The sequence below is a fragment of the Pseudorasbora parva genome, chromosome 1 (genome assembly GCF_024679245.1).
Source record: "Pseudorasbora parva isolate DD20220531a chromosome 1, ASM2467924v1, whole genome shotgun sequence".
Taxonomy (NCBI): domain Eukaryota; kingdom Metazoa; phylum Chordata; class Actinopteri; order Cypriniformes; family Gobionidae; genus Pseudorasbora; species Pseudorasbora parva.
Genome location: NC_090172.1, coordinates 20,199,980 through 20,216,045, shown reverse-complemented (window position 1 = coordinate 20,216,045; position 16,066 = coordinate 20,199,980). Strand labels below are relative to the sequence as shown.

Sequence of the window (16,066 nt, the reverse complement as noted above, 5' to 3'; positions counted from 1 at the left end):
ATCTCCGACACGACATTAATAGTTAGATTAAGGTGTGTACATGTGTCCGAAAATGTGACTAAAATAGGCATACTCCACATGTCTTAATCCGATTTGTGTTTAGTTAGATTATGACTTTTATCAGATTAAGGTAATTAGAAATCGCTGTCTACATGGTAGCCTCTTAATCAGAGTATTGTCTTAATCAGAATAATATCGGAGTATTGTTGTCCATGTAAACGTAGTCAGTGTGGTATGAAAAGGAACCAAAAAAGCTGAAAAATGCAACAATGTATAATTGTTTGCCCTTGGTTCGGACCAAATGAACCGAACTAGAGATGTGAAAGCACCCTTTGTGCACTCAAACGTTCCTCCTCACCGTGCATTAGGATATGCACACGTCCTCTTTCAGGCAGATTGTAACATGTTTAGTTGATTGGAATTTCTTAGTTATTTCCCTGAGTGTGGAGATGGGGATTTTCAATGCTTTAGTTATATTCCAACAGCCACTTTCTATTTTGAAAAGCTCAAAAATCTTTTGCTGCACATCAGAACTATATTTTGTGGTTTCACTCATTGTGATGAATGATTAAGGGAATTTGGCTATAGTGCTTGCTTATATTTATACTCCTGTGAAACAAGACATCATAGTTGGACAATTGCATGTTCCTTGTCCTTGGTGTGCTAAAAATATTAATGTAAATATACTTCAGAGATATTTTACTCATAAAAAATTCTAGGGGTACCAACAATTGTGGCCAACGTGTTTTGGAGAAGCATTTATTTCATAATGTGATTTACCTCCCATTTTAAATTATTTTAATTAATTTGAAAGGTTGGATTTTTAAATAAAATATCAAAAGGATAAACAATGCAGTTTTTTTTTTACAGCCATATTTGATCATATTTTCTAGGGGTAACAACAATTTTGACCACCACTGTACTATTTACTTCTATAATTACCTCTAGCTAGATTGCTCATAATAATTCTGTGTTTAAATTTTTTTATTAGGGAATCCAACAATTTGACAATCATTGAACATAGCTTTTATGATTCCACATTATAAACAACAAAGAAAGAAACAAAAATAACAATACAATAACAAGAAAGAAAAACAACAACAAAGCAATCTCTATTCCACCCACCCCACCCTAGGGACTTGTATCACATATATGGGACAGTCAGTGCTACAATTACTCAAGCTGCGCTATCAAGGTAATGGAGAAGGGGAAACCAAATTTTATCAAATTGATCCAGCTTGTTTATCAAAGAAAAACAAATTCTTTCCAGATGTAATAACCTTACCATTTCATCCATCGAGAGAGAGAGGGTTAGCTTTAAATAATGCTTGAAAATCCTTCGTAAGCTCAATTCCTAAATAAGTAAATTTATGATGTGTTATTTTAAAAGGAAAGTTTCGTGCAACAGAAAGATCTTGTACCTTTATAGGCATTAAATCGCTCTAAGACCAGTTTATCCTGTACCCTGAGAAAGTACCAAAATGAGAAATAATTTCTAAGATTCTTGCGATAGTAATCTGAGGTTTAGTAACATATAACAGGATATCATCCGCATATAATGAAATTGTACTTATAGTATTCTTTGTGTTATATCCATGAATATTGGGATCGGACCGAATCGCATGTGCTAAGGGCTCGAGGGTCAAAGCAAAGAGCAAGGTAGATAAAGCGCAACCTTGTCTTGAACCCCTATGTAGTTGAAACGTTGAAGAGCAAAGGGCTTGCAAATAAAGAATTTTATCCACTTTTCAAAACTATCACCAATATCGATTTTTTTTCAAAACTGCAAACAGGTAAGGCCACTCTAGTTGGTCGAAAGCCTTCTCTGCGTCGAGAGACAATAACAAGATCATCTGTATGTGTGTTGTGGGAGTAGATTATATTAAAAAGACGTCGAAGTTTGGAGAAGGAGTGCCTATTTGGAATGAAACCTGTCTGATCAGGGTGAATAAGTTTACCAATTACAGATCTCAGCCTGATGGATAAAACTTTAGCCAAAATTTTTTGGTCACATGTCAAAAGGGAAATTGGCCTATAGCTACCTACTTTTTCTGAATCTTTACCCTTTTTAAAGGGGTACTTCAGTGCTGGGAATATGAATCTGTATTTAAACTTGGTCATCAATGCAGTACAAATGTGAAATTTGTTTTGAATTTGGTGTCTTCTAGACTGAGAAAAGACAGAATGTATTTTTGTCCCATGGGGATGAAAGACTACAATTCCCAGAATGCTTCGCTGCCCTGTGAGGCCATTCCCAACGCCACCAACTTCATTACTGTGACTGAGTTAGAGAAGACGCTAAAATTAAAAACTGAGTGAGTCACCGCGCGAGTATCACAGCACTGAGCACTAACTGCACGAGTGATGAGAGCTGAGGTAATCGCGACTACACTCGCGGCATACATTCACAACTCGAGTTCAGTCTGGCGCGTTTCAGTTCATGCCTTTGCAAGCTTGACTTTCATAGAAATGAATTTGAGAAGTTAAAAGACTTGCATTGCTCACCATAGCTCCGTTTAAATGATCCAGTCTGCAAGCTGAGCTCTCCCTGCAAGCTGAGTGTAATCTCCCATCCCCCAATGCCGGATTCAAAACATGCGGAAATGGCTCCCTCTGCTGGCTGTAGTCTTTAGCCTCTGGGCCAACATTCCTCCTATGATGCAAAAATCGTCATTTTGCATCATATGAGGAATTTTTCCAGAAATAAAATGCATAAATCTCTCATCTCAGGGAGATATGAGGGGGGAAAGCACAATAATTAGAATATTCTCCAGGGTTTCTACTGATACAAAGCCATATGCTAATCGCTGAAGTAAGCCTTTAAGTAATACTGTTATGGTAGCCTCATTTAAAGTAGGAGGCAAAATGCCCATTGTATTCGCATGGGTATACATATTAAATAAGGTGAAAGAAGATCAGTGAATTCTTTGTAAAATTCACTGGAGTACCCATCAGGGCCAGGGGCCTTTCCACAATTCATTGACACGATTGTATCTCATATTTCTGAGACTGAAAGTTCAGCATTGAGGAAGTCACGATCATTCTGAGCTAGAGTAGGGAGGTCACAACTATCCAAGAAGTTTTTGACAGCCAGGTCATTGATTAAGGCCTATATATAAATCCTAAGTACAAATCCTCATAGAATTGTTTAAATCATGTATTAATGTCCTTATGAGACGTTAATATATCACCACCTTCTGACTTAACTTTACTTATAGTATGATCGCTTTCCACTTTCCTAATTTGTCTAGACAATAATTTATGAGGTTATTCACCAAATTCAAAAAATGTTTGTTTTGTGTGAATAAAAATCCCCTAGTTATGCGATCTGAAAGAATTTGATTGTATTTAAACCTTAATAAAAGGATTTTCTTATAGATCTCCATGGATGGGAACACTGCATTTTCTTTATCCAATCTATTGATTTGTTGCTCCAGATCTGCCAATTCAGCCCTTTTTCTTTTCTTTCTAGCAGCCTGAAAAGAAATACATCCCCTAATATAAGCTTTCATGGTTTCCCACAGTATTGAGGGGGACGTTCCGGGAAGATCATTCATCTCAAAGAAAAAAGAAATTTGTTTTCCTATAAAATTACAAAACTGTGGTTCCTTTAAAAGCTGTGGGTCTAATTTCCATATCCTGTCACAATGGGGCAAGTTAGCTAGATTTAAAGAGAATAAAAGCGGAGCATGATCTGAAATCACTATGTCATGATACGCAACTTTAGTGGCACCAATTTAGCTTCAGCCAAAAAATAATCAATTCTAGTATATACATAATGATCATTGGAATGGAAAGAGTATGCTCTGTCTTGAGGGTTAAAAATTCTACAAATATCAAACAAATTAGAATTATTACAATATTCTTAAAAAAAAAAAAAAAACGTAGAACAGCGATAACAAAAAACCAAGAAATAGACATTCACCATGCTAACTTCCCTCACTAAACCCTTCTAATAAAAGAAGTATAGAACAGGCCCGCAAAAGTATGTACAAATAAGTAAATGAAGATTTTAAAACTCAAGACTTTAGACAAAATTCAGAACTATGAAAGAAAAAAATAGTAATAATATTAATGATACTAGAATAATAGAAGAATTAAAGCTGCAAGCAGCATTTAGCGGGGTTCAAGCTTTCAAGGCCTTTTAAGCACAGAGGCATTAAAGACATTAAAGGTGGGGTGAAACACTCAGTTTCAGTCAATCTCATGTCAATCTTGAGTACCTATATAGTAGTATTGCATCCTTCATATCTCCAAAAAGTCTTTAGTTTTATTATATTTATAAAAGAAATATAGGCTGTACCGAGTCTTTCCGGAAAAAAACGAGCGGCTGGAGGCTTATCGTGTGGGCGGAGCTAAAGAATGACGAGCACACCCAAAGAGGTGACGTCCTCAAGCGTGGAGAAACCCATGGCTATCTCAGCTAATACAGATAATGATCCAGAATCAAATCTGAGGCAGAAATAAATTGTACAGAAGAAACAGCAACATCAGGACGTCCGTCTCTGTGGTATGTACTGTTTTTAGTGGCCTGTCAACATTTGTGTGTCTCTACTCGCAGTTTATGAGGACATGATTCGGTTTATTGACTATTGTATGCGACTAGACCTTAGAGGTAGCAAGCAAAACGGTTTTGCACGTCAGACTAGTGTAACATTATATATAGAACAGCAATGGAGTAACCGTTAGCACATTTGAATGACGAAACACGCGATCGTGTTGTTTACTGATGTTTACTCATGCGACGAGCCAACAGCAGAGACATTTGAAGCAGTTTTACTCACCGGCTGCTTCCAAAGCAGGACCGAACCTTTATCGCTGGGACCGCTCCGTCAAAAACACACTTGGTATGATTTGGTGAAGTCCTGTGACAGCAGTGGCGTGGAAATCCACTTTGAGACGCGACTGAAACGATGTTGTGAAGCTTCCCGTCATTTCTGCTTTCAAATCGGTTCAAATGCAGCGCTGCCTTCCCGGAATGCTGTGCTGAAGCGTTGAAGTCTCTCGACGTCACCCATAGAAATAAAGTGGAGCGCGGCGTGCGACATAATTGTTCACGGACGACTGGACCTGGGAGACTGTTTACGGGCGTGCATTTCCTCTCTCGCTCTAGTGACGCGCGCGCGCACCCTACCGGGAGAAGAGCCCGTACGGCCCATACAAGGACCTTCCGGTCTATTAACGTCAAGTCAACCCATACTCGAAAAAAACTCTCCAAAACTTGTGAGAAACCGGAAGGAGTATGTTTAGGATGGGAATCCAAGTCTTTAACAGTGTAAAAAGCTCAGTATGCATGAAACAGCATTTCACCCCCCCTTTAATGTTAAGTGGTCTCTTAATTTTTTTTCCAGAGCTGTATATATTTTTGGTGCACTATTGTATTTAAACATTCAGTTATTTTTGTTATTACAAAAATAGTTCTTAAAGCTGTTATGCTATGGCAACACGTTTTTTTGCAACTTGTTTCAATATTGTGATATCGTATATCGTGATAAAACTTCAGCAATTAATCGCAACATGAAAAATTGATATCGGCACATGCCTACTTCGCTGTGACAGTCTATTTTCAGACTAACTTGCTTCGTCTCAATTAGATGCGACCTAAGTATAGGCTTCTCCTTTTATGAAAAAAAGTACATAGGCTAGTTTTGAGTGTGTAGCAGAAGAGTATGCAAGCTTTGGGACCTAAAAGCCTACGATTTCCTCATCTATAGCCGCGTTGCCATTACAGATTTTTGGAAAATGTGCTCGCATGAGGTGGTTTTTCAGGCAATTCGGAAAAAGAACATATTTGCAAAACTGCAATGTTTTGCAATGGAGACAGTTTTTCTTTTTCAATAAAAAACATTTTGCATATTTGCAAAATGATGGAGTTTTGATTAATGCCCTGTGACTAAATTTTGTTTTCTTTTTTCCCTCTCGTGATAAGTAATTCCAAAAATTATATATTGTATATCCCAGCCACCGCACCATTGTTTTTAATGGAGACGTAGGCATGTTAACATGTTACCAGTAACATGCCTTATAGCCTTCTTGAGCGGCACGTATGAGTTGTGTGTGTGTGTTTCTCCTTCATCTCATCTGCTTCAAGGTCTTGTTTAGTGATCGGCTGATATTGATTTTTTTTTTTAGAACCGATAACGATAATGTGTGTGTTTGTGCCCGATTATCGATATACAGAGCCGATATTTATTTACTGTTTTTGATACATTTACAACACCACTGAACAAACCATTTTATTTATAACAATCACTCCCTCCTTGCATAGAAAACAAAGCAAATCTTATTTATTCACCAATAAATAGAGGGATCTGAAAGTGCAAAAAATAAAACAGTGCACTGTTACTAAACTGTTTTTGCTTGTAAAATAAAATATTTAATGTGGTAAAACAAAAAAACAAACAAAATTCTAAACCACCTGGAAAAAAATAGCATTGCTGTTTTAATGTAGCTTATACTCCCAGTTAGGGCTGGGCGATATGGCCAAAATTTCATATCCCGATATAGCTCTTTCGATATCCTGATAACGATATACATAACGATATAGCAATTTTTCTGTTAATTCAGTTTATGAATAGTCTATACAAAATTGCAATGTGGAAATGCAGTTTGAAATGATATACAAAACAAATAAAGGTAGTATGGACTACATTTTATTTAGAACCTTTTTTTCAAGCAAGACAGTTGGTAAAGTTAACACCTGCCTAGGGAGGTTAACCGATGACCGTTTGACCAATGGTTGACCGTATCAACGTTAACCGAGCAAAGCTGTCGGTTAGAAAAAAAAGTGATCTCTAAATTAGGCTATTATACAGTGGACTAAACGCTACTACAATTAGCCATCTCATTCCAAAATCTTTTTGTGTGAAGTGAACATATCCCTCGCACTCAATTTTTCATAACTCGCCTGTTTGTACTTAATAAACCAATAAAAACATTTGACGCGAGGTCACAGCGTTTGGGTTTGCGTGCTCACAAGGTTTGCAAAAAGTAAACAGGCTAAAACGCTCTGTTAGAGCCAGGGCAGACAACAGTATGAAGCGTGCATTTCGCTTAAAAAGTGTGTGTGTGTGTGTGTGTGTGTGTGTGTGTATATGAGAGAGAGCGGCGGCTCGCGGCTGTTATTTCAAATAGCGCAGCATATATTAAACTAATTGGTTAACCGGTTTCAACCGGCTAATGAGGCTCAGTGGTCGGTCAAGAAAATGTTTAGTTTTTGCCATCCCTACACCTGCCATTAAAATATTTCAATATATGGCTATATGGTGTGCCACGCGTAAAATCCCGTTGCAGCGTCTGTGTCTGAAGTTTGTTCAGACTCTGGCATAATTACTCTGAGAATTTCCCTGGTCTGAACCGCGTCTACTATCTTCCTCCATGTTTGTTTATGTATTGCAGCGTGCATGGGCATGCCGTGGCGTGAGGTGCATCTTGACGTAAAATTCTGCCGTAAACGCCTTATCGTGCCGTAAGCGATAGAGCCTAATATAAAACGATAGACATTTTCTATCGTCCAGACGATATATTTCGTCATATCGCCCAGCCCTACTCCCAGTTGAGCAGAACTAGGTTGTAGTGTAGAAAACATTCTGCCCCATAAGCCTGCTTCATTTGTTTTCATAAATAGACTTCACTGAGGACTCTCTCACTGGGCACAGAAGAAGGTAGGGGGCAAAGAAACTTTCTTGACAGAGGAGCAAGAATGGGGAAACTCCTCTTATTTTGTTTCCACCATTCAAGTGGCTTGCCCATCCTTCTATCAGTTTCCACCATTCAAGTGGCTTGCGCATCCTTCTATCAATCACTGGTTCCAGAAGGTACTGCTGAAGCTCTCCTTCAAGGCTCTGCTTCAAGGCAACTTCAGAACTTGCGCCAAGCATAGTGTCATCTCATCAATCAGTTTCTTCTGGTTTTTGTCTGTAACGGGGCATTTTTGAAACGATGCTATAATCACCTGACTGTGTTTCTTCACATTGTGTGGTTTGTGCATTGTCTTGCTCTAAGCTCTGTCTCCTCTTTGAGCCACTTTTTTTTGCATTTGACAGTGTGGTGTAACAACAACGAGCTTATGAGTTTAATGTCTCGGGGAATAATTAACTCAAAAGGGATTTAATATTCAATGTTCATGAATTTATGAATATGATTTGCCAGTTGTTCATTACGTATTAAAATTTTCCAATAGGGAAAATTGTTTAATTAAATACAAGTAACCCTTTATGAAATTGCTTGAAATTATCCTACTAAGTTTGTCCTGCAAATTAGTTATAGACTTTTCAAATCAATTCTCAATAAAGGGATTACTGCTTTACGAGCGCATAAGAAACATTAACTTTACTGATCAGGATAAGTTCAATATTTCAAATGGTCATACAGTTTACTTTACTAACATAGTAGCATAAGCAGTTAGGTAACGTTTAGATCGCAAGTTTCATTGACTTTGTGTATGTGGCAGAATAACAGATTCAACTCATTAAATGTCTTTTGAAGGTTTAATAAACACAGACTAAAAATAACACTACAATTCACACAGAAAGTACATACTAAATATGCATCAAGAGAGTAGAAGTATAGATATTAACGAAAGAATACATAAAAGAGAATAATGAATAGACTGAAGTTAGAGAGAGATAAAAGAGAGAGAGAGAGACAAAGAGAGTGAGAGAGAGAGAGAGACAAAGAGAGTGGGGGGAGGGTAAGCAAGGCATGCTTTCCTTCAGTTCATCAAATACGACCTTCACGGAGTTAACTTATCCCAACGGGGACATAACACACCCTCTTTACAGCAGTAAGAATAAGAATACTTGCATTCTTTTGTGTGTTGGCTCCCACAGGGAGAGAGTTGAAGAAGTAAGAGCCAGAGAGTTTTTCCCAGAAGAGAAGATAAGAGGGGGAGAGCCTGTCTTCACTGGTCTTTTAAGGTCTGGAAATAGTCCCACCCTCCAGGGTTAGACTTAACCAATGAGAGTGTTGGGATTTCCCGGCGGGAAATTCCTCAGCAGAATTTATAGCTCTTTGTTTGAAAGTTCGACTCAGTGGGTCTCTGAGTCTTCATACTATAATTAATGCAACAAACACACACTGCATTTTCTGAATAAGTGATATACATGGAAGTGTAAGTCGTGAAGTGAGCATTAATTTGATAGGAGACATGACATATATGAGGTTATCTGAACTAGTGCTTTGTTAAGACAAAGACAAAAAGATGCAAAATACCATACAGAATAAACATTTTACAAGACAGTTATGTGTTTACATATAATGTCCTGGGGTGCATGTTCATTTATAGATGGTTTGTCTATAATTTGAGGCAAAAGCTCTGTGTCTTAAACTCTTTGTGTATAAGACTTCATGTGGCCGAATTCTTTTGGGGGCCATAAAACAGTCTTATCAGATGGTTTCCAGGGTGACTGAAGAATCTCCCTCTGTTGTGTTGGGGGAAGGTCTGCCACCCAGCACACAGCTTTCACAACATATTTGTTAAATGTAACTGGCGATTGTGTGTTTGATTCGCCTGAGTCGCTACAGTGGTATCAGATGAAAAAGCCATGTGCCTTGTATCCAGAAGACAGGCAAGGACTGCACATTTCACCTCCTCCACTTTTGCAAACCGTCTGGTGAGACTCTCTAGCATCTCCTGTCTCATTGTTTTAATCCCATGAGAGGAGGGACCTTGGCTGCTGAGCAACAATCCTGAATGATGGAATGTGGAGGTAGCGCAAGGTCCTGCTGGATCACTGCTAAACGCTGTTAGGCTAGTAAGGAATGATTAAAATGGGTAGCACAGCTTCTCAGCACTTACAGAATATTTTTGACAACTCTGTGAGTTGAGGCCATCGTTGATAACAAGCTACAGTATGTCGGCACCACAGCTCATGTCGGACAGTTCAGCAATTCTCATACTTTTGACAATATTAGCACCACTGTCCCTGAGAACAAGAACCACTCTTTCTTTGTCAATTTCCCATTCTTCCAGCATTCCCAAGAACATCTCACTAATGTACTCCCCAGTGTGAGAGCCAGTCATTACTTTTGTATTTAGAATTACTTGTCTGCGAATCCATTGCTCATTAATGAAATGGCATGTGAGACTCATGAGGGATTCTGTTGTACCGGACCAGCAGTCAGTGGTAAAAGCCAAGTTATAACCTGCTTTATCAGGTTTTAGCCAAGTTATAACCTGCTTTATCAGGTTTTACCTTCTCAACAATACTGTTGTGAATACTGGGGAACATCTCTGTTCTGTGGAACTTCTCACTTTTTAGAGTATATCTTGTTTCAGCAGTAGCCATGAGTCTCTTGAATCCTGTTAGCAATCGCACTCGCGATCAGAGACATAATAAGACCAAGGTGACAGGAATCCCAGTTGAGGTGAATTTATTGTGCAGACAGTGCAAATCCCACAGCGAAGTCAAAACAAAGAACTATGTACAAACATAAAAATAAAAAAAGGAAAATAACAAAATAACTTGGAAAACTATAAGTCCTTTGTTGGCAAGTTGCAATTAGTATTGTTTGAGTAACAAATGTTCTTGAGCAGAAGCTTTTTTCTTTCTACTTTGCGTCAACTCCACTCAACCCAAACTGATCCTCTAGACTCAACTTCACTCTGCCCTCCATGTACAAACTCCAGCAGCCATTTATAACCTAGGCCACACCCTGGAGTGTACCATTCTAGGAGGTAAGTTTTATGTCTCACATATGTCCTTCTTATCACCCTAAGTACATAAACATCTATCCATGATTAAGTTACACTATAATACAATACAATAATACAACACATGATTTACCAAAGATTAACCTTGTTTTACAGGGATACTGGAATACCCCCCCATGACATCACATAACATGGTCTCTCCCATTCAGACAGCATGTCCACCATGTTTAAATACTCCATTTTTAAAACAATACAGGTTTGGTCAGTGGTGTCCGGTAAGTCCTATTTGTTATTGTGCTGACTGTATGACCCCATCTTGAATAAAGACTTAAAATCAGACAACTGTGTATTGTGGTTATTTATAATAACAATGAATGAACAATGTTAACATCTACTTTTACCCAAACACATGTATCCACTACACATTACAAACCAATGCACATTGTACCCCCCAATATCTTAACCACATGCAACACAAAGAATTTAAATATTTGCAAACATTGCACAAGTCAGAGCATGTAAGGTATCAGTGTCAATAACCAGACTGTGTTAATGCTGCAACAACCTAGGCCTATGTGTGTGTTAGATATTTGGTATGTGCATGCACATGCAGTCCATTCATGATCACGGGATTACTCCGTGACAAATCCTTTATTTTCAACAAAGTTGAAAGGCTGCTACAGAAATGTAGCAGTCATTTCTGTAATCAGCCTGTCTAATTTTTTTGAGTGGACATCAGATGTCTTCCACTTTGTCTGCTTGTCAAACATCATAGGAAGAGAGGCTTCATGTGGCTTGCTGTATTTTCCTCTTCAGCATCTTTTTTTTTTTTTTTTTGCTTCTTCAAAGATTGTTGAGTGATGTATCTTTAGGTGGGTCCACAAGTTGGAGGTATTTTTTGTTGTTTTAGATTTTGACCCCATATTCGCATTCATTTGGCCTTCATTGTAAACTGCCAGCCCTGGCAATGACTGAGTGAAGTAAATCCATACTTCACTTTGTTTTTTTTCTCCTTTCAGTCATCTGGAGAAAAAAAAAGTGTAGAAAATTTGTAGTCTTTCATGTTCATTTTAAAGGGGGGGTGAAATGATCTTTTTACACTGTTAAAGACTTGGATTCCCATACTAAACATGGACAAAGTTTCAAAAGTTAAGGTGGACGTTTGATGGGAGTATTTCTTTGTCAAAAATACTACTTCCGGTTAGTCATAAGTTTCGGGAAGTTTTTTGCGATCATGCGTCCCCTTTGACGTTAATGGGGCGGAATTTCCTTGTATGGGCCTTACGGACAATTCTACCGAGAGAGAGAGAGAGAGAGAGAGAGAGAGAGAGAGACAGAGAGAGAGAGAGAGTAACAGGCTACCCCCATCAAAGCGCTGGCTCGTAGGCTGCTGCACAGGTGATGTGCACAATTACAATGTCACCAAAAAAGTGCGTTTTTGGTTGCCAGACCAAGACAGTCCTGCACAGATTCCCCAAAAACCCCGCATTAAGGCAACAGTGGATATACTTTGCTTTTCCGGATCAGCAACTGAGTTGCGCGAATGTTTATATCTGTTCGCTGCATTTCGGTGCCGACTGTTTCATAAACAAGGCCCAGCTCGACACAGGATTTTCCGATCGCCTAATGCTGAAGGATGGAGCAGTCCCAACGATTAAGGTCCCAACGTTAGAACCGCAGGCAGTGAGTGAGACTGCTTCAAATGTCTGTGTTTTTACCTATGCTCATCAAGTAGCCCAAACATGATCACGTATAGTTAATTGATCAATGGAGCATGCGATGTGTAGTGCGTGTACATTTGTTTAGCTGGCCACTATTTGTGTAACTTTATGTTTGTGTATTGTAAAAGCACTCCAAACAACAATACACAAAGAGGGGGGAAATATGTTGAACTAAATAAGCGCGCTTCTTCATTCAAATGCGCTACTATTCCGTGTCTTTCTATGTAAACACTAACTTAGCCTGCCGTGCAAAACCAGTCCGCTTAATAACGTTACAATTGTCTACACAAACCACGCGTAAACACACAAACACACGTCCACAACTGCACTTCCCACATGTACACCTTCAAAGACAAAAATACGACGATATAATTCAAGTATAAATATGTAAATAACACAAGCCGCTAAGCATATTATATAGTTAGTGTATAACTTGTACCACATAGAGACGTCCTGCTCTAGTCGTTTTTGCTGCTGCTCCTGTTCAACTGCAGCCTCTGGGTCTGATTCCGGATCATAGATGTATGGCTGTATCTGATTAAAAGCCATATTTTTATTTTGAATAAAGTTTTTCCCGCTGTTAGGGATGACACAGCTTTACGACGCACTCGACTCAACACAATAGCAGCAGCGTGCACACGTCATTATTTAGCTCCGCTCACACGACACGCCCCCACCCACTCGGCTTTTTTCGGAAAGACTCGGAACAGCGCATCTTTCTTATATAATTATAAAAAAAATTAAGACTTTTCGGAGATATGCAGGATGCAATGCTACTCTATAGGTACTCAAGATTGACATGACACTGACTGAAACTGAGTGTTTCACCCCCCCTTTAATCTTCATATTACAAAAATAATTTTATTTATAAAAAGCATTTGCAGCAACACTAATGTTAACAATAAGCAAAATAAATTTACATTTACGCATTTAGCAGGCGCTTTTATCCAAAGCGTCTCACAACTCAGGAGTACAGGAAGTGATCGGTCAAGGAGAGGCAAAGAAACGCAAAATGTGACCTAAATACCAAGATTTGTATACTACTCAGAGTAGCAAAAAACAGAAAAGGGAAGAAGCAAAATAGGAAGAGAGAGGAAGATTTTAGAGGGATTTTTTTTTTATTATTATTTTTTTTATGATAAGATTAAGTGCTCATGGAAGAGTCTTTTGAATGAAGCGAGTGATTCTGTCGTGAGGATGGAAGATCGTTCCACAAACGATCTTCTGATCATTCTAAATGTAGAATCTCTTATGTTTTCTAATAGATTTTTTTTTATTAATGACAGGAGTCATATCAACTTTGCTGAAATGTCCTACTTAATTTTAAACTACAGTTTTAGTAGATGTATAAGCTGTTTAATAGGCTAAAGAATGAAGAATAACTGGCTGGATAATATTAAATAACTGATTAATATTCTCTGTAATATTGGAATTAAGGGTGCCCCCGAATAGTCTAAGATTCGATGCATCAATATGCGGAGCCTGATTCGACCACCGATCACACGGTCAAATCTTCGCGGGTGTTATGAAACAAGGATCATACCATTTTGGCAATATGGCGCTGAGCTGAGCTGAGCATGGGTGTGCTACCCCTTTAAGGTCGCTGAACTTCGCACCGTGCTTTTAAAATTAGAACACGTTCAATAGCTGTGTCTCATTTCAGAAGGCTGCGTCCTCCGGAGGTCGCATTTGAAGGGTGCATACGTCATAAGGCCGTCTCATTTCAAAAAAGTGAGTAGGACACTCCAAACGCGACCTTCGAATGCGTCCTTCTTTCACAGGAATTCGGAGTGTGCATGAGGTGTAGCCTTCGCGGCTGGAGATAACCCATAATTCTTTGCGTCGCCGTTAACAACCGTCATAAATATTTTTTTTATATTATATGAAAAAACGGCACCACTGCCAGATATACATGCGAGCGTAGGGGTGGTGTTTAAAATGTAAGTTCTAGCTTGTTTTTATTTTTAAGCTCTATTACCTCAAACAGAGGATTGGGGTTAACAGGATTACAACGCTTTAGTGCTTTTTAAACGTTTAGAACAGTACATTGCTGTCAAGACAAGAAACATTTCATAGTCATTTTCCAGTTATAAATAATTTTCATTCATATAACTGGCGTGAGAGAGCAACAAGGCTGAACTTGTTGGCATAGCAACGTGATACTTCCTGCCTGTGTGTCCTACGAAGGACGTCTTGTTTAATTCTGATTGAGGACACTCCGTATACTGCATCCTACACAGGATGTGTCCTCCGGAGGACGCAGCCTTCGAAATTTAACGAAATGACACAGCTAATGGCCCTCATTTATCAATCTTGCGTAGAAACGGGCGTATATCTTGGCGTAAGATTATGCTTACACTCCTCTCACCGCCTGATTTATGAAGCTGTGCGCACCTCTGCAATCCAGGTGTACGCAATACTTGCCCTTGATAAATGCGGCGGCTGAAAACGATCGTCATTAGAATAACACGCCCTATAGATTCAAGTCTCCGCCTCCCCCACGCCCTCATTTTACGCCATGGACAAACAGAAGACGGCAAAGAAGCGAAACTTCTCCGACGTGGAGATCGGGCGCGCTCAATCATCTCACTAGTCCACTAGTCAGGGCACTGATTAGGACATAAGTCAATGGGCTGACTCCCTGATCAGTGCCCTGACTAGTGGACTAGTGAGATGATTGAGACGCGCCCATCGAGATCACCAGGGAAGTGGAAAAAAAACGAAATTGTTTTATTTGAGAGTTTAAAGAGTGGAATTAAAGGCACCTACAAAAACAAAATATGGACCCAAATAACGAGTACTGTTAATAGTGTGGAGGTTGAGAAGCGCACTCCAGCAGTTTAAAGCTGTTTGGATGATAAATTACCATCACTGCATTATTTTACAGCACGTTTTAAAAAAAAATGCATTTAATTTCGTATCACGGCACATGTATTGGGGTGTACAATAGTGATGATGTGATGTGGAGTAAGATTCATTCACATTAATAATCACATTACGATTTGTAAGATTCTTCTTATTAGGCTATTATTATTATTATATTTATTATTCTTAATGACGCTTGTTATTTAGAAGAAGAATGTCGTTTTTATTGATTTTATTATTATTTAAAAGAAGGTCATTTTTATTATTTTGTCAGTCTGAATTATTTTAGTCCCAGTCCGTGCACAGCTGCCGGGCCAGACGGGCCTGAAACATCAGATAAAGCGCACAGGCTCACGACTGGAGGAATACATGCCTACAAATCAAACGCTTTGGTAAAGTCACACAAATTAAACATTGACGTTCATGTTGCACAAAAATAAACACTGAATGTTGTTGTTGTGGTTTTTAACAGTGGATCATATAGCATATCTTGTCAGTGCGTTTTGTGGTGTTAGGAATTGTTTTTCTGCGCATTTTCCCACTAACTCAAATGTGCATACACCACCTCCTGAGCTGGCGTAGGATTTGAGCGTGCCGTACGCCAACGCCCATATTGATAAATCTCAAAGTCACCGTGGGTTTGGGTGTACGCAAGGTGTACGCTGTGTAGCCACATAAAAATGACTATGAGTTTAATGTCTCGGGGAATAATTAACTCAAAAGGGATTCAATATTCAATATTCTTGAATTTATGAATATAATTTGCTAGTCGTTCATTACGTATTTAAATTTTCCGATAAGGAAAAATGTGTCCTCCTAAGTTTGT

At 38.8% G+C, this 16,066-nt stretch overlaps 1 protein-coding gene and 1 pseudogene across 2 annotated transcripts in view; one reads left to right on the top strand and one right to left on the bottom strand.

Annotated features, from left to right (window-relative positions):
* LOC137059471 (cellular tumor antigen p53-like) overlaps nt 1–16,066 on the top strand; it is an 83,585-nt gene that overhangs the window by 19,535 nt on the left and 47,984 nt on the right. The gene's annotated exons all lie outside the window — the stretch shown is intronic.
* LOC137081953 (zinc finger BED domain-containing protein 4-like) lies at nt 9,640–11,424 on the bottom strand (annotated as a pseudogene).